This window comes from Rhinoderma darwinii, chromosome 12 (assembly GCF_050947455.1).
Source record: "Rhinoderma darwinii isolate aRhiDar2 chromosome 12, aRhiDar2.hap1, whole genome shotgun sequence".
In the NCBI taxonomy this organism is placed as follows: Eukaryota; Metazoa; Chordata; class Amphibia; order Anura; family Rhinodermatidae; genus Rhinoderma; species Rhinoderma darwinii.
Genome location: NC_134698.1, coordinates 70,725,442 through 70,744,951, shown reverse-complemented (window position 1 = coordinate 70,744,951; position 19,510 = coordinate 70,725,442). Strand labels below are relative to the sequence as shown.

Here is a 19,510-nt window from a genome sequence, read left to right as displayed (position 1 = left end):
CAAGATAAAATTTGATTAGGTCAAAATTAAGCCGCATAGACTTGCTGCAATTGTATCAATTAATACTATAATACCTTAATGATTGGTAGGGTAACGAATTTCATGGATTATGGCCCAGATTTCCCAAGGGGGCATTAATATTGTTGTTTAATGCATTAATGCCATTGATGGTCCTTTAAATTTCCAACATTTTGAGATGGGAAAAAAATAAAAAATATAATAAATAGTGATCTAAGCAGCTAATGAGATCACATGTAATAATATCTTGTATTCGGACTTCATTGTCTTAGCACCCGATTGAGCCCTTCACTAAGCAGATGGTTTGTTTACATGATTTAAAGGGCCACAAACCCAGCACTAAAATTGATCTGCAAAGAAAATACGACTTTTGACATTTCAAATTGAATATGACAGAATTACGAGGGTGGGTTAAGAGATGTGTCATTGAATACGTGAGCCCATTTACTTGATGACAAGCTGTTGCTTTTGATTGTCAGGTCTTCTTTGATGATTGAACGCCAAGGGATTATTTGCACCAATTGTTTTTGATGCAGTTATGAAAATCATGACATAAAAAGGACTATCGAACGATGATCATCATATAAATCTATTGGGGTCTTTGGTCACTGGTCTGTACTAATAGAGCAAAGTGTACCAAGTTTTTAGTTTGTTTTTTTACACAATAGACAAAAGGGTTGCCTGCTTTGGAAAATCTCTACTTGTTGGAAGGGTTCCTTGCTAATAAGCTGATCAAAAAGTGCTCCCAGTGATGAGCTGTATTTTTTTGGGAAACCTGGCAGTAAGTGTTCAATTTTCCTACAGCGCCACCACAGGGTAAATTAAGTACTACACAGTGCACATTCTAATCAATGGGTTGTCTGTGCAAGTCCTCCAGAGCAAGAGACACTCTTTGTGACTGCTCTCCACTCTGGCCAAGAGATGGGGTGTCCTGAACAAAGGACCTTCCCCCTCTTATCTCAGAATTACCTAATAAGGTGTATCAAAATGGGTTTTCTAAACTGGACCACCGCTATAAAAGGGTTGAATGAAATAAAATTAAATTTTTTACAGAAACAGCGCCACTTTGGTCCAAAGGCTGTGTGTGGTATTGCAGTTCAGCCCAATTGAAATGAATAGGGCTGAGCTGCAATACTAAAATCAGCTCATGTACAGGAGTGGCGCTATTATTCAAGTAACAAAAAAAAAAAACATTAAAAAAAATCATGAACTCGATGTTGTAATCTCAAACATTCCCATTACTCATGGCATGTGCTTGATGCTTACCAACCCTACAAACATTAAGGGGTCATAACCATATACACGTGGATATAGCTACCATTGACCTAAGAACTCTCTACAAGTTCATACAGATCTGCCTGCTGGTAAATAGTACGGTAAGTATCTGGGGGTATGAAGGATCCGTGCTTCATAGTAAATGATGGGGACACTGATGCCTAATTTAGTATACTGAAAAAAAAAAAAAAAAAAACACCTATGATGTATACGTAACAGTTTTAACTACGTTGTTAGGGAATTCCTTATAGTGCAGTTCCCTAATATAATATTATTTCCATAATTTTTATTGACTGGAGCAATTCCTATTATATGGCAGATGGGGATGGGGACATTCAATTTCCCTTATGTCCTGCATGGGGTGTCAGAGTGATACATATATAGTATCCTGAAATGTTTAATAGATCACTCAGAGACTTATGATGTGGCAGGTTCTATAAGAACGCATTCACAGAATATAGGCTGCCTTGAGCCGCACCTGTGCGCTGAACCTGCAGAGTAGTGGTGATATAGTCTTTACATCAGGCATTGTGCAGTACTCTGTAGAATAAACTAACCGTCCCACTGTATTATAGGAGCTCTGGAACGGTTAGGAATGTGTCTGACACAGGGCCAACGTTAGGGGGGGCAAACTGGGCAATTGCACAGGGCCCCCATCTTCCTAGGGCCCCGGACCTGCCCGCAGCTGCTACAGTGCAGTGCTGCCCAGCCCATAACATTTATGGGCCAGGCGTCACAGGCCCCCTTATGCCCGGAGGCGTCGCTAGCACCGGGAGGGGGGGGGGCCCGGTGCTAACGGCAGCCACATTCACTTGTATCTGTGTCCTCAGGACGCAAATACAAATGAATATTATAGGCTGCAGGTCACTTTAGGCATGCAGCCTTTAAAGTGCTGGGAAGAATCCCTGCGCAGGCCGGCTTGAAGTCACTGCATCACGCTGGCCAGCGCATGCTTCCTGCCTGGAGGATGTTCAGCGCCTCGTCCGTCGCGGGAACAGTGCAAAGTAAGTAAAAATTTTTTTGGGCTGGCTCTTTAGCACTATATTCGGGGGGAGGGGAAGTCTGTGTGGCACCATATACAAAAGAGAGGGGGGCTGTGTGGCACCATATACAAGAGAGGGGGGCTATGTGGCTGTATTATTCAGTCACTATGCGGTTATGGTGTGGCAGCAGTATTATTCAGTAACAGTATGGGGAAATTATTCAGTAACAGTATGGGGTTATGGAGTGACAGTATTATTCAGTAACAGTATGGGGGTATTATTTTATCTGGTATAGTGGTATGATTTAATAACTGTAGATCTACATAGATCATGTTATTTTGTGAGAGGGCAGACATATGTTTTGGTTCTTGCAATACTTCTGGACGTGCTAGAAATCAGTGATGCAGTTCTCTACACATTGCCTTCTGAATCGTCTGCATTATTGATACAGTAAGGGTTCGCTCACATCTGCGTCGGCGTTCCACTAATGGCTTCTGTCAGACCTTTCCATCAGGGGTACCCATGAACGCAAACCAAATGGAAACCATAGCTTCAGTTTGCATTACCATGGATTTCAATGGTAATGTTTCCTTTGCAAATGGTTTCCGTTTGTCTCCGTTCCGTGAGGTTTAGTTTTTTTGGACGGAATCAATAGCGCAGTCGTTTCCGTTTGTTTTGCGTTCATGGGTTCCCTTGATGGAAAGGTCTGACAGAAACCGTCAATGGAACCCCGACACAGATGTGAACAGGCCCTAATTCAGCTTTTGGGGCCCCACTTTTAACCTTGCCCAGGGCAACACTTCGTCTAAAACCGGCCCTGGTCTGAGAACAAGCATGTTGACCGTTTCTAATGACGACAAATTTTCCAAAAGATTTAAAAAAAAAAAAAAAAAAAAAAAAAAAAAGCATCCAGTGCCCAAATACCCGTGTTGTATAATGCTAAATGATATCACCATATAACAAGTAACAATGCTGTATAGTACCCAGGTAATAACACCATACAGTGTATGAACAACAGTGTTCTATGGTAATATAATTCAAGTACTAGGTACATTAATATTACAATTTTACAAATGTTACCAAGCCTAAAAAGAACCGCATACAGTGCCCAAATAACAGCGTTATATAAAACGGCTACGTTCAGTCTGCGAGATACTGATATTCCGGACAGACCACAGTTCAGGGAGCCAGGATCCCAGCATCATAGTGATCTTTGACGCTAGGAGTCACTGCCTCCCCGCGGGAATACGGTCCTATACTGAAAACATGATTACAGTATGGGACAGTATGCTAGGAGCCCAGTTCCCTGAACTTTGTTTGGTCCGGGAAATGCGTCCGACATACATTCAGTATCTCACGGACCAAACAGGACTGTCTGAATGAGGCCTAATGCATACCCCCCAACCGTCCCGGATCAGGCGGGACAGTCCCGGTTTCTCACCGCTGTTCTGCCCGTCTGCAAAATGTCCCGCTGGTCGCTGCATCCAAACAGCTGATCGCTGCCGACTGCAGCAGCGATCAGAAGAAGGCAGGAGTCTTGCGGCGGTGTTCTCACTGCGATCGATGCCGGCACGGGAGTGGACCAGTATAGTCACCTGACTTGTCATCTGACCTCACCGGTCAGGTGACTGGACTGGTTCACTCCCGGGCCGGCACCAACACCAGTGAGAACGCCGCTGCAAGATTCCTGACGGTGAGTGACGTCAAAAGCAGAGCGGAGAGTGGAAGCAGTAGGGCCTGCTAACTCTACCGCTCTGGCGGCAATGTGGCACCTACAGGGGGACTGTGTGTGGAGCTATCTACAGGGGGGCTGTGGTAAATGATTTTTCCATTGACCGGTAAAATCCCCATCATGTAACTCTGCTACCTGTCAATTGAAAAAGTCATCAACCACATGGTCTCCCTCTTGACTTTCATTGTTCTCAGCCTTTTGGTTTGTCCTGCAGCTGTTGCCGTGATGAGCAAATGTTATACCAAAGATAGAAAAAGTAACACAAAGATGACATAACCACATCCGTAATATCTGTGATATCCAGACAGTCTAGAGTTCCGCAGTGAGAATGTGCGCGCGTTATTTGCAGAAGGATCTGGCCGTGATTTGATGTGTTGATGCGGGATATTGGGCGTGGCTTAAAATGTCCCTCTTTTCCGAATTCAAAAGTTGGGAGATATGCTAATGTAGTACCTAAAATTTAACACCATATGACAAACAGATCATACACTCAGAAACGGGACAAGCCCTATTGGTGCCATGGTGTTTTCAGAATGTAACCTCTCCCACCTTGGTCTGCAAATTTCAGCTTGATAGCTGTCGGATTGACAATCATTCCTTAAATTGCACCCTGGCACACTAAAGGGTAGCGCTGATTAGACCTCAGCACCTACAGAATTATTAGTTGTACAATTAAATTTATAGGCAGAGATTTTTTTTTTTTTTTTAAATTCATGAAATTCCCCCCTAACTCAATGGCACCATAGGCGATTAGCTACACTGCCTATTCCGCTTACATACACTGCCCGTATATATGTGAATGTCTCAGAACATGATTATTGCTAACGATTTTACGATCATTAACCATAATCATGGTCTATGGTTCAATAATCGATCGGTTCTTAGGACCAGCCTAAAAACGCTTTCCCCGGATATCCTCATGTTGGCTCATAGTCTGAGCGTATTGACTCGAGTGAACTCCATTATTCTGAATACAGCGCATCTGACACGACGGATCCCCGCTACTCTGCATTGTGTCCGCAGCAAGTTTATATAAAGCGAGGAGAAAGAGTTCACCACTGGAGTCTTTTCAGGTCCTCCTGAGCCTTTATGGCGCATCTGCTGGGACACTGATTCTTTGAAGTAATGACTGTCTGGTTATCAGTGATGGAGACTCCTGAGGCTCAGAGATAACATATTTATTGAGAGACTTGCATTAATGCGCAAGGATCACTTTCAGGCGAAACTAGAAATAAAAACAGCTTTATCTGGTCTAATAGCTGTGCTGGAAGTTAATGTTACACTTTATTTAAGACACTTAGAGGAGATAACGCGGCTCAAGATGCCCCAACGTCTCCGCAGGATAGGAGCTTGTTCTCATCGGGGAATTAACCAAGATGTTAATTCTCTCCTGGGTCGGATTCTAATGTCAATTCTTGTTTAAATAGACAAGATAAAGGGATCACATATTTTGTTAATTGTATTTGTAGAAGAAATTAATCTGCATTTGGAGATGTGCGAAGCAAGCTGAACATGGATGATAACACGGGAGACAGGCAACAAACAGTTTACTCTGCATCCACCTCTAGTGATAACATTGCTGACATGTCAACGTCTCGAGACAGTGATGAAGATGTGGGAATAGTTACAGGAAAGTAACAAGCTCAAGCAGACTGAAGCCTCGTGAAAGGAGCAGGGGATGTACAGGATTAGAAAAACATGGCCGATTTCTTCCAGAAACAGCGCCACACCGGTCTATGGGATGTATCCGGCATTGTAGTTCAGCTTTAATGAAGTGAATGGGGCTTAACTGCAATACCACTCACAACATGCGGACAGGCGTGGTGCTGTGTTTGGCAGATAGTAGCAGGGGCGGATTAAGGGTACCATGGGCCCCGGGCACTTTTTCAGGTCTGGGCCCCCCGCGAACTCCGAAGACCCTGTACCGTATATATTTGCAGATTTCTGTTTAGGTGGCCACAGACCTGGCACGGTTTTAATTTAGCTGTAAAAGCAGAATGAGTTATATAGAAGAAAGCAAAATACATTGAGACACTGAAGTGGTCAGGAGCTTGATAACTTTTTTATTTTTACGTCAATGGAGTGGTGTGTGAAGGATTTTTTTTTGCGGGAGGAGTTATAGTTTTTATTGGCACAATGTAAAGTACCATATAATGGGTGAATTGGAAAAAAATAAAATTCCTTCATGTTTTTTTGGATTTCGTTTTTACTGTATATATTTACCTTCTCAAGGTAAAAGTAGATTTAAGAACCAAGCTCAATACATAAATACAGCCCCAGAACCAAGCTCAGTACATATATACACAACACCAGAACAAAGCACAGTACATATATACACCAGAACCAAGCTCAGTACATATATACAGCACTAGAACCAAGCTCAGTAAATATATACAGCACCAGAACCAAGCTCAGTAAATATATACAGCACCAGAACCAAGCTCAGTACATTGGTTCTGGGGATGTATTACACTGTATACACTGCGCTCTTGAATATAATAGTACTATACACTGCGCCCCTGAATATAATAGTACTATACACTGTACTCCTGAATATAATAGTACTATACACTGTACTCCTGAATATAATAGTACTATACACTGTGCTCCTGAATATAATAGTACTATACACTGTGCCCCTGAATGTGTGTGTGTGTGTGTGTGTGTGTGTGTGTGTATAGGAGGCAGCATATCTATTGTACTACGACCCTACAAACTATGGATAGGATTAGATACAGTGGCTCAGCCCAGTATCACACATTATAGGATTAGATACAGTAGCTCAACAGACACTATCACACATTATAGGATTAGATATAGGGACCAGCTCGCTGACATTGCGGTTCCAGCGCTGGACCCAGAAAAGGTAAGTATAAGAATTGTTTTGCTTTTTTATGTGTTACTAATTATTTTTGTGTGTTTGTGTTATTTTACAGGTTCGGTTGTTGGACTACTTCAATGGTAGCGGTTTTTTTATTCTCAATAAAATGGTTAATGAGGGTTGCGTTTGTTTTTTTATTTCGATAAAATATTTTTTCTATGTCCTTGTATTTTTTGAAACTTTATTATTACCGCCTTATTAATAGCTGCTGGCTGATTGACAACATCCATTACTAAGGCGAGGCTTAATGTTAGCAGGCAGAGAGGCTAACACTAACCCCCATTACCCCGGTACCCACCGCCACCAGTGGTACTGGGAAGAGCCGGGCACGAACCAGTACCCGACCATCTGTAATGATGGTCGGGTACCGGGGCAGCCACAGGCTGGTAATATCAGCCTGGGAAAGGCCAAAACCAGTGACTCCCCCCCGGTAATGCTAGACTCCTGCTGTTGTATCTGGCGGGGTCCCCCCCATTTTTCATAACCAGCCAGATACAAGAAAGCAGCAGAAGATTAACATTACCAGGGGGGGGGGGCACAGTTTTGGTCTTTCCCAGCCTAATAATACCAGCATGCGGCCGCCCCATTGCCCAACCATCACTACAGATGGTCAGGTACTGGATCATACCAGGCTTTTTCCGACACCCCTGGTGGCGGTGGGTACCGCTGTAATAATGGGGTTTAGTGTTAGCCTCTGTATCGGCCAACACTAAGCCTCGCCTTAGTAATGGACGCTGTCAATCAGCCGGCATCCATTACTAAGGCGGTAATAATAAAGTTTAAAAAACAAAACAAAGAAATAGAAAAAAATATTTTATTGAAATAAAAACCACCCAGACAACCCTCATTAACCATTTTATTGATAATAAAAACGCCGTCATCAAAGTAGTCCTCGAATCCGACGTAGTCCAACGACCGAACCTGTAAAAAAACACAGACACAACAAAAATGATTAGTAACACATGTGGTAGGCTTAGATACAGGGCCCATGTGTGATACTGTCTGTCAAGATACAGGGTCCAGCAGACAGTAATCTTATACAGTACATGTGGTAGGCTTATATACAGGGCCCATCAGACAGGGTCACATATGGGCCTTGTATCTAAGCCTACCATGTGATTGGCTTAGATACAGGGCCCAGCAGACAGCATCACACAATCTGTGATCCTGTCTCATGGGCCCCCTAAGCCTGCAACATCGTAGGCTTAAAAAGGATTGTCCAGTCCCTAAACATTGATGGCCTATCCTCAGGATAGGCCATCAATAGCTGATGGCTTGGGGTCCGTCTCCCAGGACCCCCGCCACTCACCTGTTTTGAAGGGGCCGCAGCGCTGTTACGACAGCAGCTTCCCCTTCATTTCACTTACTCGCTCACACGGTGAATCGCCGACATGGATTCACAATGTGAGCAAGTGACCGGAATGAAGGGGGAAGTACCAGCTCTCGTACGAGCGCTGCGTCCCCTTCAAAACAGGCGATTGGCGGGGGTCCTGGGAGTCGGACCCCGCCAATCAACTTTAAACAGACAGGGATGTGAAACTTACCCTGCTCTTCAGCTGCGGCGGATGTCCTGTCTCTGAACTACAGGATGGTGGTGACGTCCTGCGCTGTGCACCGGAAACAGGAACGTAAGTACTGTAGTTACTATAGTAACGTGCCCGCGGCTCCCGTTACTATAGTAACATTTTACTGTGTAGTGCAGCCCCTGTAGCTATGCCACTGGTTTGGTGAGAGGTCCCGCTTCACTCCGGTTCTCTGAAACGGCTGTAATTTTAACAGCCGGTAAAGGGAGAATCGGGGCGAACTGGGCCCCGGGCACTTGCCCATATTGCCCTCATTATAATCCGCCCCTGGATAGTAGCCATGTTCTCCTAGTCCTGTTCAACCCCTTAAGGGTATGTGCACACACGAAACAAAAAACGGCTGTAAAATACGGAGCCGATTTCAAGGGAAAACGGCCTCTGATTTTCAGCCGTTTTTTATGGATCGAGCGTTTTTTGACCCAATGAAAAATGGCTCAAGAAGAGACATGTACTTCTTTTTCACGCGCCGTTTTTAAAAATGGCCACATAAAAAACGCCCCATGGGAACGGAACGCCGTATTTCCGATTGAAATCAATGGGCAGATGTTTGGAGGCATTCAGCCTCCTTATTTTCAGCCCTTTTTTGGGCGTTTATGACCCAAAAAACAGCTGAAAGTAGGCTGTGTGAACATACCCTTAAAGAGGACCTGTCACTAGGTCATATAAGGTGAACTGGTTAACTGACCTGAATGGACCTGTCTTCCTGATTCCAGCACTGTTTTATTATTATTTTTCCCCTGGACCCCCCTGTTCCAGAGAAATGGCCCACTGTTGTGTTGGCTCCCTATTTGATAATTTACTGCAGTTAGCCAACAGAACGTGAACTACCTTCAAACTGCCTTGCACTGATTGGTCAGCATCAGACACAGAGAAGCTAGCACCACCCAGTTAGCTACAGCAAATTAGCATATAGGGAGCCAACACAACAGTGGGTCATCTCTCTGGAACGGGGGGGGGGGGGGTCCAGAAAGAAAGCAAACAGTGCTGGAGTCATGGAGACCGTGCTATACAGGTCAGATGACGGGTTTAACTCACATTACCTAGTGACAGGTCCTCTTTAAAGAGACTCCATTTTCGAATCACTTGATGAGCAATTCCCTAATGTACTTTTATTACCCCATTCAGTAGGGGTGACCAGGGTTATCACACAGCCATAAAACAGCGCTTTTTTGCATCAGTATCCTGCAGAATATACAGTAAATTTGCAAGAATGGAACACTGCAGGCCGAGTGCATTTATACAGGTCACAGAACTCAGATGTCTTCTAATATTTCCTATAATTTTTAGTAGGGGGGCACTGTAGTATTTATGTAGGAATGCAGGTTACACAAAAGGAACCCACTCTGGGATGTTATTCCTTATAGTACACACCTCATCTGCTGCAGAATCTCTTTATGAAGAGTAAGGCTGGGTTCCCATGGGTCGGATATGCTGCGTAAAACCATGTGGCGTATTTGACCTAGCACCTCCAGCACATTCTATCCGTAAAACTGCAACATTGTGGTTGGGTTTTTCAAGCGGAATTTCCGCTGCGGAAAGCAGCGCTAGAAACCACCCCCAAAAAAACAACTGTTCATACATACCCCGGCCTTAGTCATGACGTGTGGTCCGGCCTCCCAGGAGGACACTGCAGCCCATGTAACTGTTTCAGCCAGTGATTGGCTGCAGCAGTCAACAAGGGATGAAACGTCATCCCAGGACGCCGACCTGGAAGAACAACAGAAGAAAGTGTCATTATGACAACGCCCGGGTTGGAAGTATAAACTTTTTATTTTCTGACTTTGCGATTTCCCTGCAAAAGTCGCAACACTTGGCTATTTGTTGAGGGTTTTAAATCCTTGTTGAATTCAATGGGGGAAACCTGCAACAGAAAAGCAACGAAAACGCAGCATAAAATTACACGCTGCGGATTTAAATTCCGCACCACAGGTCAATTCGTGAACGTTTTCGCTCAATTTTCTTCCGCAGCATGGACATGAGATTTTCAAAATCTACTGTAAATGCTGTGGAATTTCCGCACAGAATTCTGTTGTGAAAATTCTGCAGCATTTACAGTACGTGAAAACCCGGCCTAAGGGGGAGATGCCTGTTCAAGATTGATTGACCGATATGAAAACGGAAAAAAAAAAAAAAAAAAAAAAAAGAAGGTCTGATCATCTAAGGTGTATGTTATATTGTTCTGCAGCAGCTGGGACACAGAACTGTATTATAAACAATGCAGCTGCTGAAGAACCTCTTAAAAAATAAAAATTGATAGACTGACCTGCAGTTCTCCCTAAGGCTGGGTTCACATGACCTATTTTCAGGCGTAAATGAGGCGTATTATGCCTCGTTTTATGTCTGAAAATAGGGCTACAATACGTCGGCAAACATCTGCCCATTCATTAGAATGGGTTTGCCGACGTACTGTGCAGACGACCTGTAATTTACGCGTCGTCGTTTGACAGCTGTCAAACGACGACGCGTAAATTGACTGCCTCGGCAAAGAAGTGCAGGGCACTTCTTTGCAACGTAATTTGAGCCGTTCTTCATTGAACTCAATGAAGAGCAGCTCAAGATTTACGAGCGTCTCAGACGCCTCGCATAATACGAGGAGGAGCTTTTACGGCTGAAACGAGGCAGCTGTTTTCTCTTGAAAACAGTCTGTCATTTCAGCCGTAAAAGCCTCTCACCGTGTGCACATACCCTAAGAGTGGTTGGCACAGGAACTTCTAACAAAATGATCTGCGGCAGACGGCTGCTTCAGGAAGAGATAAGCAGTGTCTATGTGCACCGCTTATCTCTGTATAATCGTCAGGATATGACATCAGAATGTGATAATTAGACTAATATTATTTACAGGCACCTCTATGAAAAATTTCTGTTTAGATGCGTTATATAATATTATAATACGGTATTTTATACTATATTAAACATACATGACTTTCACTAGTTTTCGCCATCATTTCGCTCTATGCTAGCCGCGCCATTTCTGGGAAGCTACTGCTCTTTTCACCAGTCCTTTGGGGGAGTTACCTGACAAATGCATCGCACATTTGGATTCATACCAATCTGGAACGATATCCAAACAGTGATGTAATTCTTCTTGATAAATGCATGTGGTATCGCTGAGCGTACAGCAGTATTGATGAGGCTGCATTAAAAGCTCTCAGACCTTACTCACGAATTAGGTTAGCAGAGAAATTGCATTATTTTAACTCGTGGAGACCTCTTAAATAAAAAAAAATGATTTTTTTTCCTATAAAAGACTGTCTAATGTAAAAATGAATGAATCTGAAGAGGTGATGAAAATACTCAGTAAATATAGTGCAGGTTAATGGCACCATAACGTCCCACAGTACATGTAAGAGGAATTCGATTAGGACATCAATGATATATGATCCCACATGTAACGCAACACTATCAGATATACAGGAACGTATGAATTCAAGATCTGAGATCAATTGGTGAAGCTCTAGGAAGTGAAGAATCATGTACAGTGCAAGTTTACCTTTGATGTTCTTCATTTTCACAGTTTGGGATTAAAACATGAAGTAGATGTAGCAGATTACAACAGAGCGATGTCATAGCACAGGGGCTCTGATAGAGGATATTCTCTGTTGTGGTATACAAACATGAAAATGACAAAAAAGGGACAATCATGTCCAACTAAGGACAATTTCTATCGTTTTGGGTATACAGCTCCTAAGCAGTCTTCATTGTACAGACTACAAACAAACCCTGTGGAGTCAGATACTACAATCATGTTGTCTAAAACATAGATGGAAGGTAGTGTGACTGCGACTGTTTATAGTTTGTAACCATGAAGACCCAGCTCTGCATGGTAGCTGTAAACACCAAATGGTATCATGCTACTGGATTCCGTATAGCCATCACTACTTTTATTTTAGGAGGACCTGTTGACTCACTTGACATGTCTGTTTTAGTAAATAATTGTATTCCTCATGAAATAATTCTGGATAATTATTTCTTAGAAACATAACAATTCTGGAGCATCTTTTTAGACCACTCTACTTGTACCATTCCTCTGTTGTTCCTCATGGAAATTTATGAATAAATGGACAACTGGGCGTTACCAGTTGGGGGTGTGTCCCTGCACAGACTGACAACGTCCAATCAGTGCTGACAGATTGAGACGGTGTAGGGACACACCCCTTTGACAAGAGGAATGGTAACGCCCAGTTGACCATAAATGTCCGACAGATGCAGGTCCCACCTCTGCGACTAGCACCTATCTATAGAACAGGGTCCCCTGACCTCAGTCCTACCCTTAAAGTAGCAGGCACATACCCTAATTTAAGAAATAAAAAAAATATATATATGAAGAGGACCTTGTAGAACCTTCCAGTATAATTATACAACTACAAGCAAATCGGACAATCATATTGACTGGCATATAATCAGGAATAGGGGCATGTTCAATTCATATGCAAAGTTATACATGCCAGAGAGGTAGACCATGCGGCTGCTATGGGGCCCTTAAAGAGAGGGGGCACAGCACTGGTTGATCACATTCCAGCATTCTTGGCTAGCAAGGCAGAGGGCACTGGTCAAACGATCATAGAAACAATGACCAGGTCCTTCTGTCCGGGGTGGCAAAACTTGGCACCATAATGGGACCTGTTAATTGGCACCTGTTTTGGCCTTTGCTACGCGTCCCCCTCTAGTCTATGTTCACCACCGGCCATATGCAATAAATAGGGGATTTGCCCGCAAATGTTGATATTGTGACCAGCTGCAGTCAGGCATAGGTGGAAAGTTACTGCAGTGGGATTCTTATGTACATCGCTATCCTGTGCACGCTCCGGGCAGGATTACTAGCCATACACTAGAAGACAAAGTTCTTGTTCTGTCCTGATAGAGGCAGATTTGACATAATGACTCATCCACAGATTGAACATCCTAACAATATGTGCAATAGTGTATTGTTCTGAGACGAGGACAAAAGTAGCAAAGTATTAAAGATAACTGAAAATATTGGACAGATAATGCTTCGTATTCTCCTGCACAATATTGTGCGATTTGCTCCATGAATAGTCATTGTATAGTAGGATTTCAGTGACCATTGCTCTGCATGGCAGCGATTGATAGAAAGCACAATTATGGCTGTGTGCTCAGTAATGCGGATTGTAGCTCGGTGCCTGGTGATTGGAAACAAGCCCGTGTTAAGTCATGTTTACTGGCAACCATCCATGGCAGAAGCGTGAAAAACACAACACAATGCCAACCCTCCGTACATAATTATACTGTTCTAGCATCCCGAAAAATTAAAGAGAATAGCTGCAATTAAATCCCAATTAATGCTTCAGGGAAAAATCATGTAGAAAGAAGGAATTGGTAAAAATAATTGAATCGAACAATGGAAGGAAATATTTCAATGACTAATCCATAAATACTACTCTTATAAGTCTATAGAGGTCAAGATTGTACCCTGAAGCAGTCGTATAAGACTGAGAGACCCGGTACGAAGTGCTCAGCACACAGACTTGGCATGTTACACCATTTGATTCACAATGAAGAAGTTAAGCCGCGTGGGCGATGGATTTAACGCATGACATATTGACCATTAGGAGGACTACGATTGTAGCATTTTACAGAGCAATCCCCTTATAAGGGGTTGCGTGGGATTAGAAAAACCTGGCTAATTTCTACCAGAAAGAGCGCCACTTTTGTCCATAGGCCGTGTCTGGAATTGCAGTTCGGCGTCATTCACTTAAATGGGACTGAAAGGCATTACCACACAAAGCCCATGGATAAAACTGGTGTCGTTCCTGGAAGAGGAGAGCCATGTTTTTTTTAACAGCACGTAACCTCTTTTGAGTAAAAATACACAAAGAGGTAGCCGGAACCATGAACCCGTGCGGTGGGGAATGATTGCACTGGATATTCATCATGCTCCTCTCTTAAAGAGCAAATAAACTTTCACAAAACTTATGACATTTCATAGTGACATGTCAGAGGTTTTGATTTGTGGGGGTCCGAGCACTCAGACCCCCACCATTTGCTAAAATTAAGTGACAGAAGCGCTCAGGTCAGTGCTGTGCCGCTTTGTTTCTGATCGGCTTTCCTGGGAAAGCCGAGCGAGCGGTGTACGGGCTCATAGACTTACTATTGAGCCCGTTCACCGCTCCGAGGAAAGCGGATTAGAAACTAAGCGGCACAGCGCTCACTGTAACACTTCTGTCGCTTTGTTTTAGCGAGGAGTGTGGGCTCAGTGCATGGACTTCTGACATGTCAATTAAAAAAAAAAAAAAAAAAAAAAAAAGTTTAGTTACTCTTTAACTACCGCAGACGCACAGGTGATACATCTTTAAAAATGTGCATGGTACAGATTGAACAGCATGAAATTAATATTTAGAAGAATTTCTGTAGGAAACGTTAAAATTGGGAATGTTCATAATAAAGTTTTGCTGGACGATGGCCTCCTTAGCTAAAAAAAAATGAAATTTGTTCTTACATCGGATAGAGGAAAAGAATAACCAACCAACTACCGTGTGCCACTATTGGACACATTATTTTAACATGGTTTAGCTTCAGTGATCTTCGTTTATTGGAGATTGTAAAAACGGGTCTGCCCCTCTCCCCAGAAACAGCACCACTCTTGTACATGGGCTGTGTCTGGTATTGCAGCTTTGACCCCATTCTAAAGGTATTATTTATTTTTTCACTAGGCACAGCCCATGGACAAAAGTGCCACGGTTTTTAGCTGAAAAAAAAAAAAAAGGAAATATCTTTTTGGATCTCAAAAAAAACATTTAACCTGTGTTTTAGAAGCAACACCAGAGGAACATAAACTTACTTTAAAGGAATTGTCTAAGTTTGATGTGTAGAATCACATTGAAGGCCACATCCTGGTCTTCTAACGGAGCGGTTTGGTGTTGGACGCCTAGTTTATAGTCACTGAATGCTGCGTCCCATCAACTAATAGCGGGCCGGGGGGGGGGGGGGGGAGACGGATGAAGAAGTCTTTGTAGGCGGAACGTTACATTCGGAAAAGACTGTTACGGACTAGACAACCATTGTGAATTCTCCATGCACAGGTCTATTTGCACGATGATATTCAATTGGATATATGGAATGTATAAAGAGAATACTAGCAAATAAAAAGTGGCATAACTACATGCTGGGAATCATTGTTCTGCAGGGGGTTAGTAGCCATAACATATCCAACTCTGATATCCGCAGCAACATAGAAACATCCACAAGTCGTGGTAAAATTGTAGGAACCATGTTTTTTGCGATGGTTGCGAGCCAAAACGCTGCGTTTTGCGCGCGCAAAGGATACTTGAAAGCTCCGTATGTCATGATCATATGGTGCGCGGCTGCGTGATTTTCTCGCAGCCGCCATTATTATGACACTCCGTTTGTATGTTTGTAAACAGAAAAGCAACTGCTGTTGCCCGAATCACGCACGTCCCACGGAGGTGCCTCCGTGTGGCATGCGTGATTTTAAAGGAACACTCCAGCCAAAGCTTACATGTCGCTGCCTATTGCAGGGCCTGACGTGCATGACTCAGGGATTCTCTTTGATGTTTATCTCCAAACCCCTTTGTCATGTCCCATCTCCCCAGACAGTGTATACAGTGTTCCTTTAATATTCATCATTGGTTAGCAAAAGGACCCCAGTTGTGGTTTACCACCAATGTAACCTCTAGGCGTTGTTCACACGTTGTGGCAAAACTGCACGTGTTTTAAAGCGGTTTTGCAATGCATTTATTGTATACGTTTTTTTTTTGTTTTTTTTACAGATGAATCACCTGTTCTTAAAATGTATTACCTATAAAAACCATGTGGCTAATAAAAACCCCGGTAAAGCACAGGTCGTTTTGCCACGTGGCACACTGCCCCAACACGCCTTAGCCATTGGTTTCACTCACATAAACAATTTACAACACGTTCAATGGACTTAAAAAGAATGTAAAACGTAATCAAGAAAAAAAATAAAAAAAATCCCCCCAAAAAATAAAAATCACCATTTTTATAGCGACACGTGTATAAAAATTTACATGCCCAAAAGTATTGTATTGAATACATGTACAAGAAGCTTCTATCCAGGTCAGGTTGTGACATATTCATGAATCTCCATATAGGATTTGTTCAATCCGTCCTACATATAAACAATAAAAAGTAATGTGTCATACAGACAATGCTATTGCCATACACTACGACAAGTTGTGGACACTCAAAGCAGAGGGCCCCTGTGCAAGAATAGTATGTGGGGGGGGGCCCCCCCTGCCATCTAATAGCTCATTATAGGGCACCCCCCTTATTTTTCTCTAACAATCCATCAGTAATTGTGAGCTATAGACACTAGCTGCTTATAAGGAGGCTGTGGACCCCCCTTACCTACTGGACCCCAATAGTACCTATGCCTCATGGGTACAGTTGGTCCATGTGACGTGTCCAGGAAATGGTCTCATTCATCCAGGTCCCCAGAATTGCCATCCAGCCACATACACATGATGCGTATTACGTGCAGATACGCCGCACAGATTTTGCTACAGAAAATCCGCAGTGTGATATAGTATCGGCAAAGTAAACAAGAGTTCAAGTAATCTCATCTTCGTGTTGTGAAGTTTTCCCACACGTAAACTGATCACAGTGCAGATTTTACAATCTTTCCCCCGACGCAGGGGACCAGGGGATCCATGGGTGTAGTGGGACTTAGGCCCCGCCCACTGGACGGTCAGGGCTCCGTGGGATAGGCCTTAGCCTCGGCCTCAATTTCAGCAGCGGCGGCTGCTTCTCCTGCAGGGAACATGCCACTGCTTTTTGCATCAGAGGGCACCCCCGCCAACCCCGCTCCCACCGGAAGGAGAAGAGGCGGGCCGGCGGGCTGAAAGGGGCGCTGTGTGTTTTTTATTTTTATTTTATTTATTTATAATTCAATTTTTTTTAATTGTTTTTATGAACCAACACCTTCCAATTAACAGTAAAGTTTGTACATACATACATACATACATACATACATACATAAAATCCTGGAAAGAGGCCGCACACCAGGTAAGCAGCCCCTATATCTCTTCCTACTTTCCCCTAAGCCCACCCCTTCTCCTCCCCTAACGCCCCCTACCTAACTCTGACTCCCCCCACATATCGAGGAGATGGGAGGGACACTATTAACCCCTTCTTACCCCTTTGCCGCAACAGTCCCTGGCTCAGCGGCTATATGCCTGTGAGCCTCCATATCTTGATTTTCTATCTCAGAATTGTGTCCGACAAGTTTAAAAACAAAACACACCAAAATCTGCACTGGTATCTGCGTCACAATGTAAAATGCGCATCTAAAGACACATCAAAAAGCAAAATAAGAATAAGGCCACATGGAGCGGCCCTGACACGGCCGACATACGCGCCAGCACTATGTTTGGCGCGGCTGTAAAATACTCTGTTAATGGCCGTGCATTATTGCCGGTAAAATGTCCATTTACCTACAAAATCTTGCCGTAATAAAAGGGTGTATTAATTAATGGCGGCACGATTTTGCAGATAAAGGGACGTTTCACCCACATTAACGCGTGGCCATTAACAGGGTGTTTGACAGCCGCAACAGCACCATGTTGTTGGCTATGTCAGACCCGCTCTGTGCGGCCTTACCCTTATTCACACGAACGTGTTATACGTCCGTGCTACATGCGTGATTTTCACACGCGTCACACTGACCTATGTTAGTGAATGGGGCCGTTCAGACTGTCAGTGAATTTCACGCAGCGTATGCGCGTGTTTTGCGCAGCACGCACCCATTGAAGTCAATGGTGCGTGCAAATCGCACTCGGCACACGGAAGCACTTCCGGGTGCCGCGCTTGATTTGCGCAACAGTAGTAAAAACAATGAATGAAAACAGAAAAGAACCTCATGCTTTTCTGTTTGTAAACATAAAAACAGAGTGTCATAATGTCATAATGATGCCGGCTGCGCGAAAATCACGCAGCCGCGCACCATATGCTGATGACACACAGACGTTTTGCGCGCGCGAATTGCAGTGTTTTTTGCGCACGCAAAACGGACACGTCCGTGTGAATAAGGCCTTAGGTGCAGATTTTACGCATCAAGTTCCAAAATGTGCATGTAGTTCTAGGCTATGTTCACACGCGGCAGATTTGCTGCATACATTTCCGCGACTTGACAGGAAAGTACGATTCAAGGATTTATATATTTTTTAGGAAATACTGAACACCACTCAAGCTAAATAATAACAACATCGTAGTCTTAACTTTAGGGTCAAACGTGAACATGAGTGGACGAATCTCTTACCAGGATTGCAGGACGTCTTCATCTGTTTACACAGCGTCCATAGCTCCAGCTTCTCCTCTCAGTTCCTCCTGTTCCAGCCATACTCTGCTCCCTGGTAACTCACTATAATGATCTTCAGAGCTTCACCTGGACTAGTACTGACTGACCAAGGTAAAACCCAGAATGGAGTCCGGATGTGATCCTCCATCTACACTCACTCCCAAATCCCACAACTATAGCTCTGTATTTGGAAGGCCCTGACTGTCATAAAGGAAAAGTGGAGCAGTTGCCCATAGCAACCAATCAGATTGCTTCTTTCATTTTTAAAACGGCCTCTGAGAAATGAGAGCTTGAAGCTGATTGGTTGGTATGGGCAACTACTCCACTTTTCCTCTGCAGCAGTTTTCATCAATCTCCCCCTTTTCACACAGCTTTATTTTTTAATCTGTTTTCCAAATAGCAGATTAATTTTGTAATTTTTTTTTTTTTACATTTATTTTTATTTGTTGTATAGCGCTAACATATGCTAGAGCGCTAAATATAGACTTATTCGCATGGAAAAGTAGTCCCTGTTCCTAGTAGCGCTTGCAATCTAATTTTCCTATGTAAGGCCCTGTTCATATCACGTTTCGTCTTTCCGTTTATATGTGCCATCACAGGAACAGATGAACAGAAAGACAAACGGAAACTAGCGTTTCCGTTTGCAATACCATTGATTGCAATGGTATTTTTTTCGTTCAGTTGGTCTCAGTTGGCGTCCGTCTAGGTTTTTGTTTTTACGCTATTGTACACTACACTATTGTT

The 19,510-nt window shown here is 43.4% G+C and overlaps 1 long non-coding RNA gene across 2 annotated transcripts in view; it reads right to left on the bottom strand.

Annotated features, from left to right (window-relative positions):
* Nucleotides 1-18,941, bottom strand: part of LOC142664658 (uncharacterized) — a 102,451-nt gene extending 83,510 nt beyond the window's left edge. For both annotated transcript variants that reach the window (XR_012851350.1, XR_012851351.1), the window contains exon 1: nt 18,728-18,941. This is a non-coding gene — a long non-coding RNA (uncharacterized LOC142664658). The remainder of the gene's footprint in view (nt 1-18,727) is intronic.
* Between the last annotated feature and the right edge of the window lie 569 nt (nt 18,942-19,510).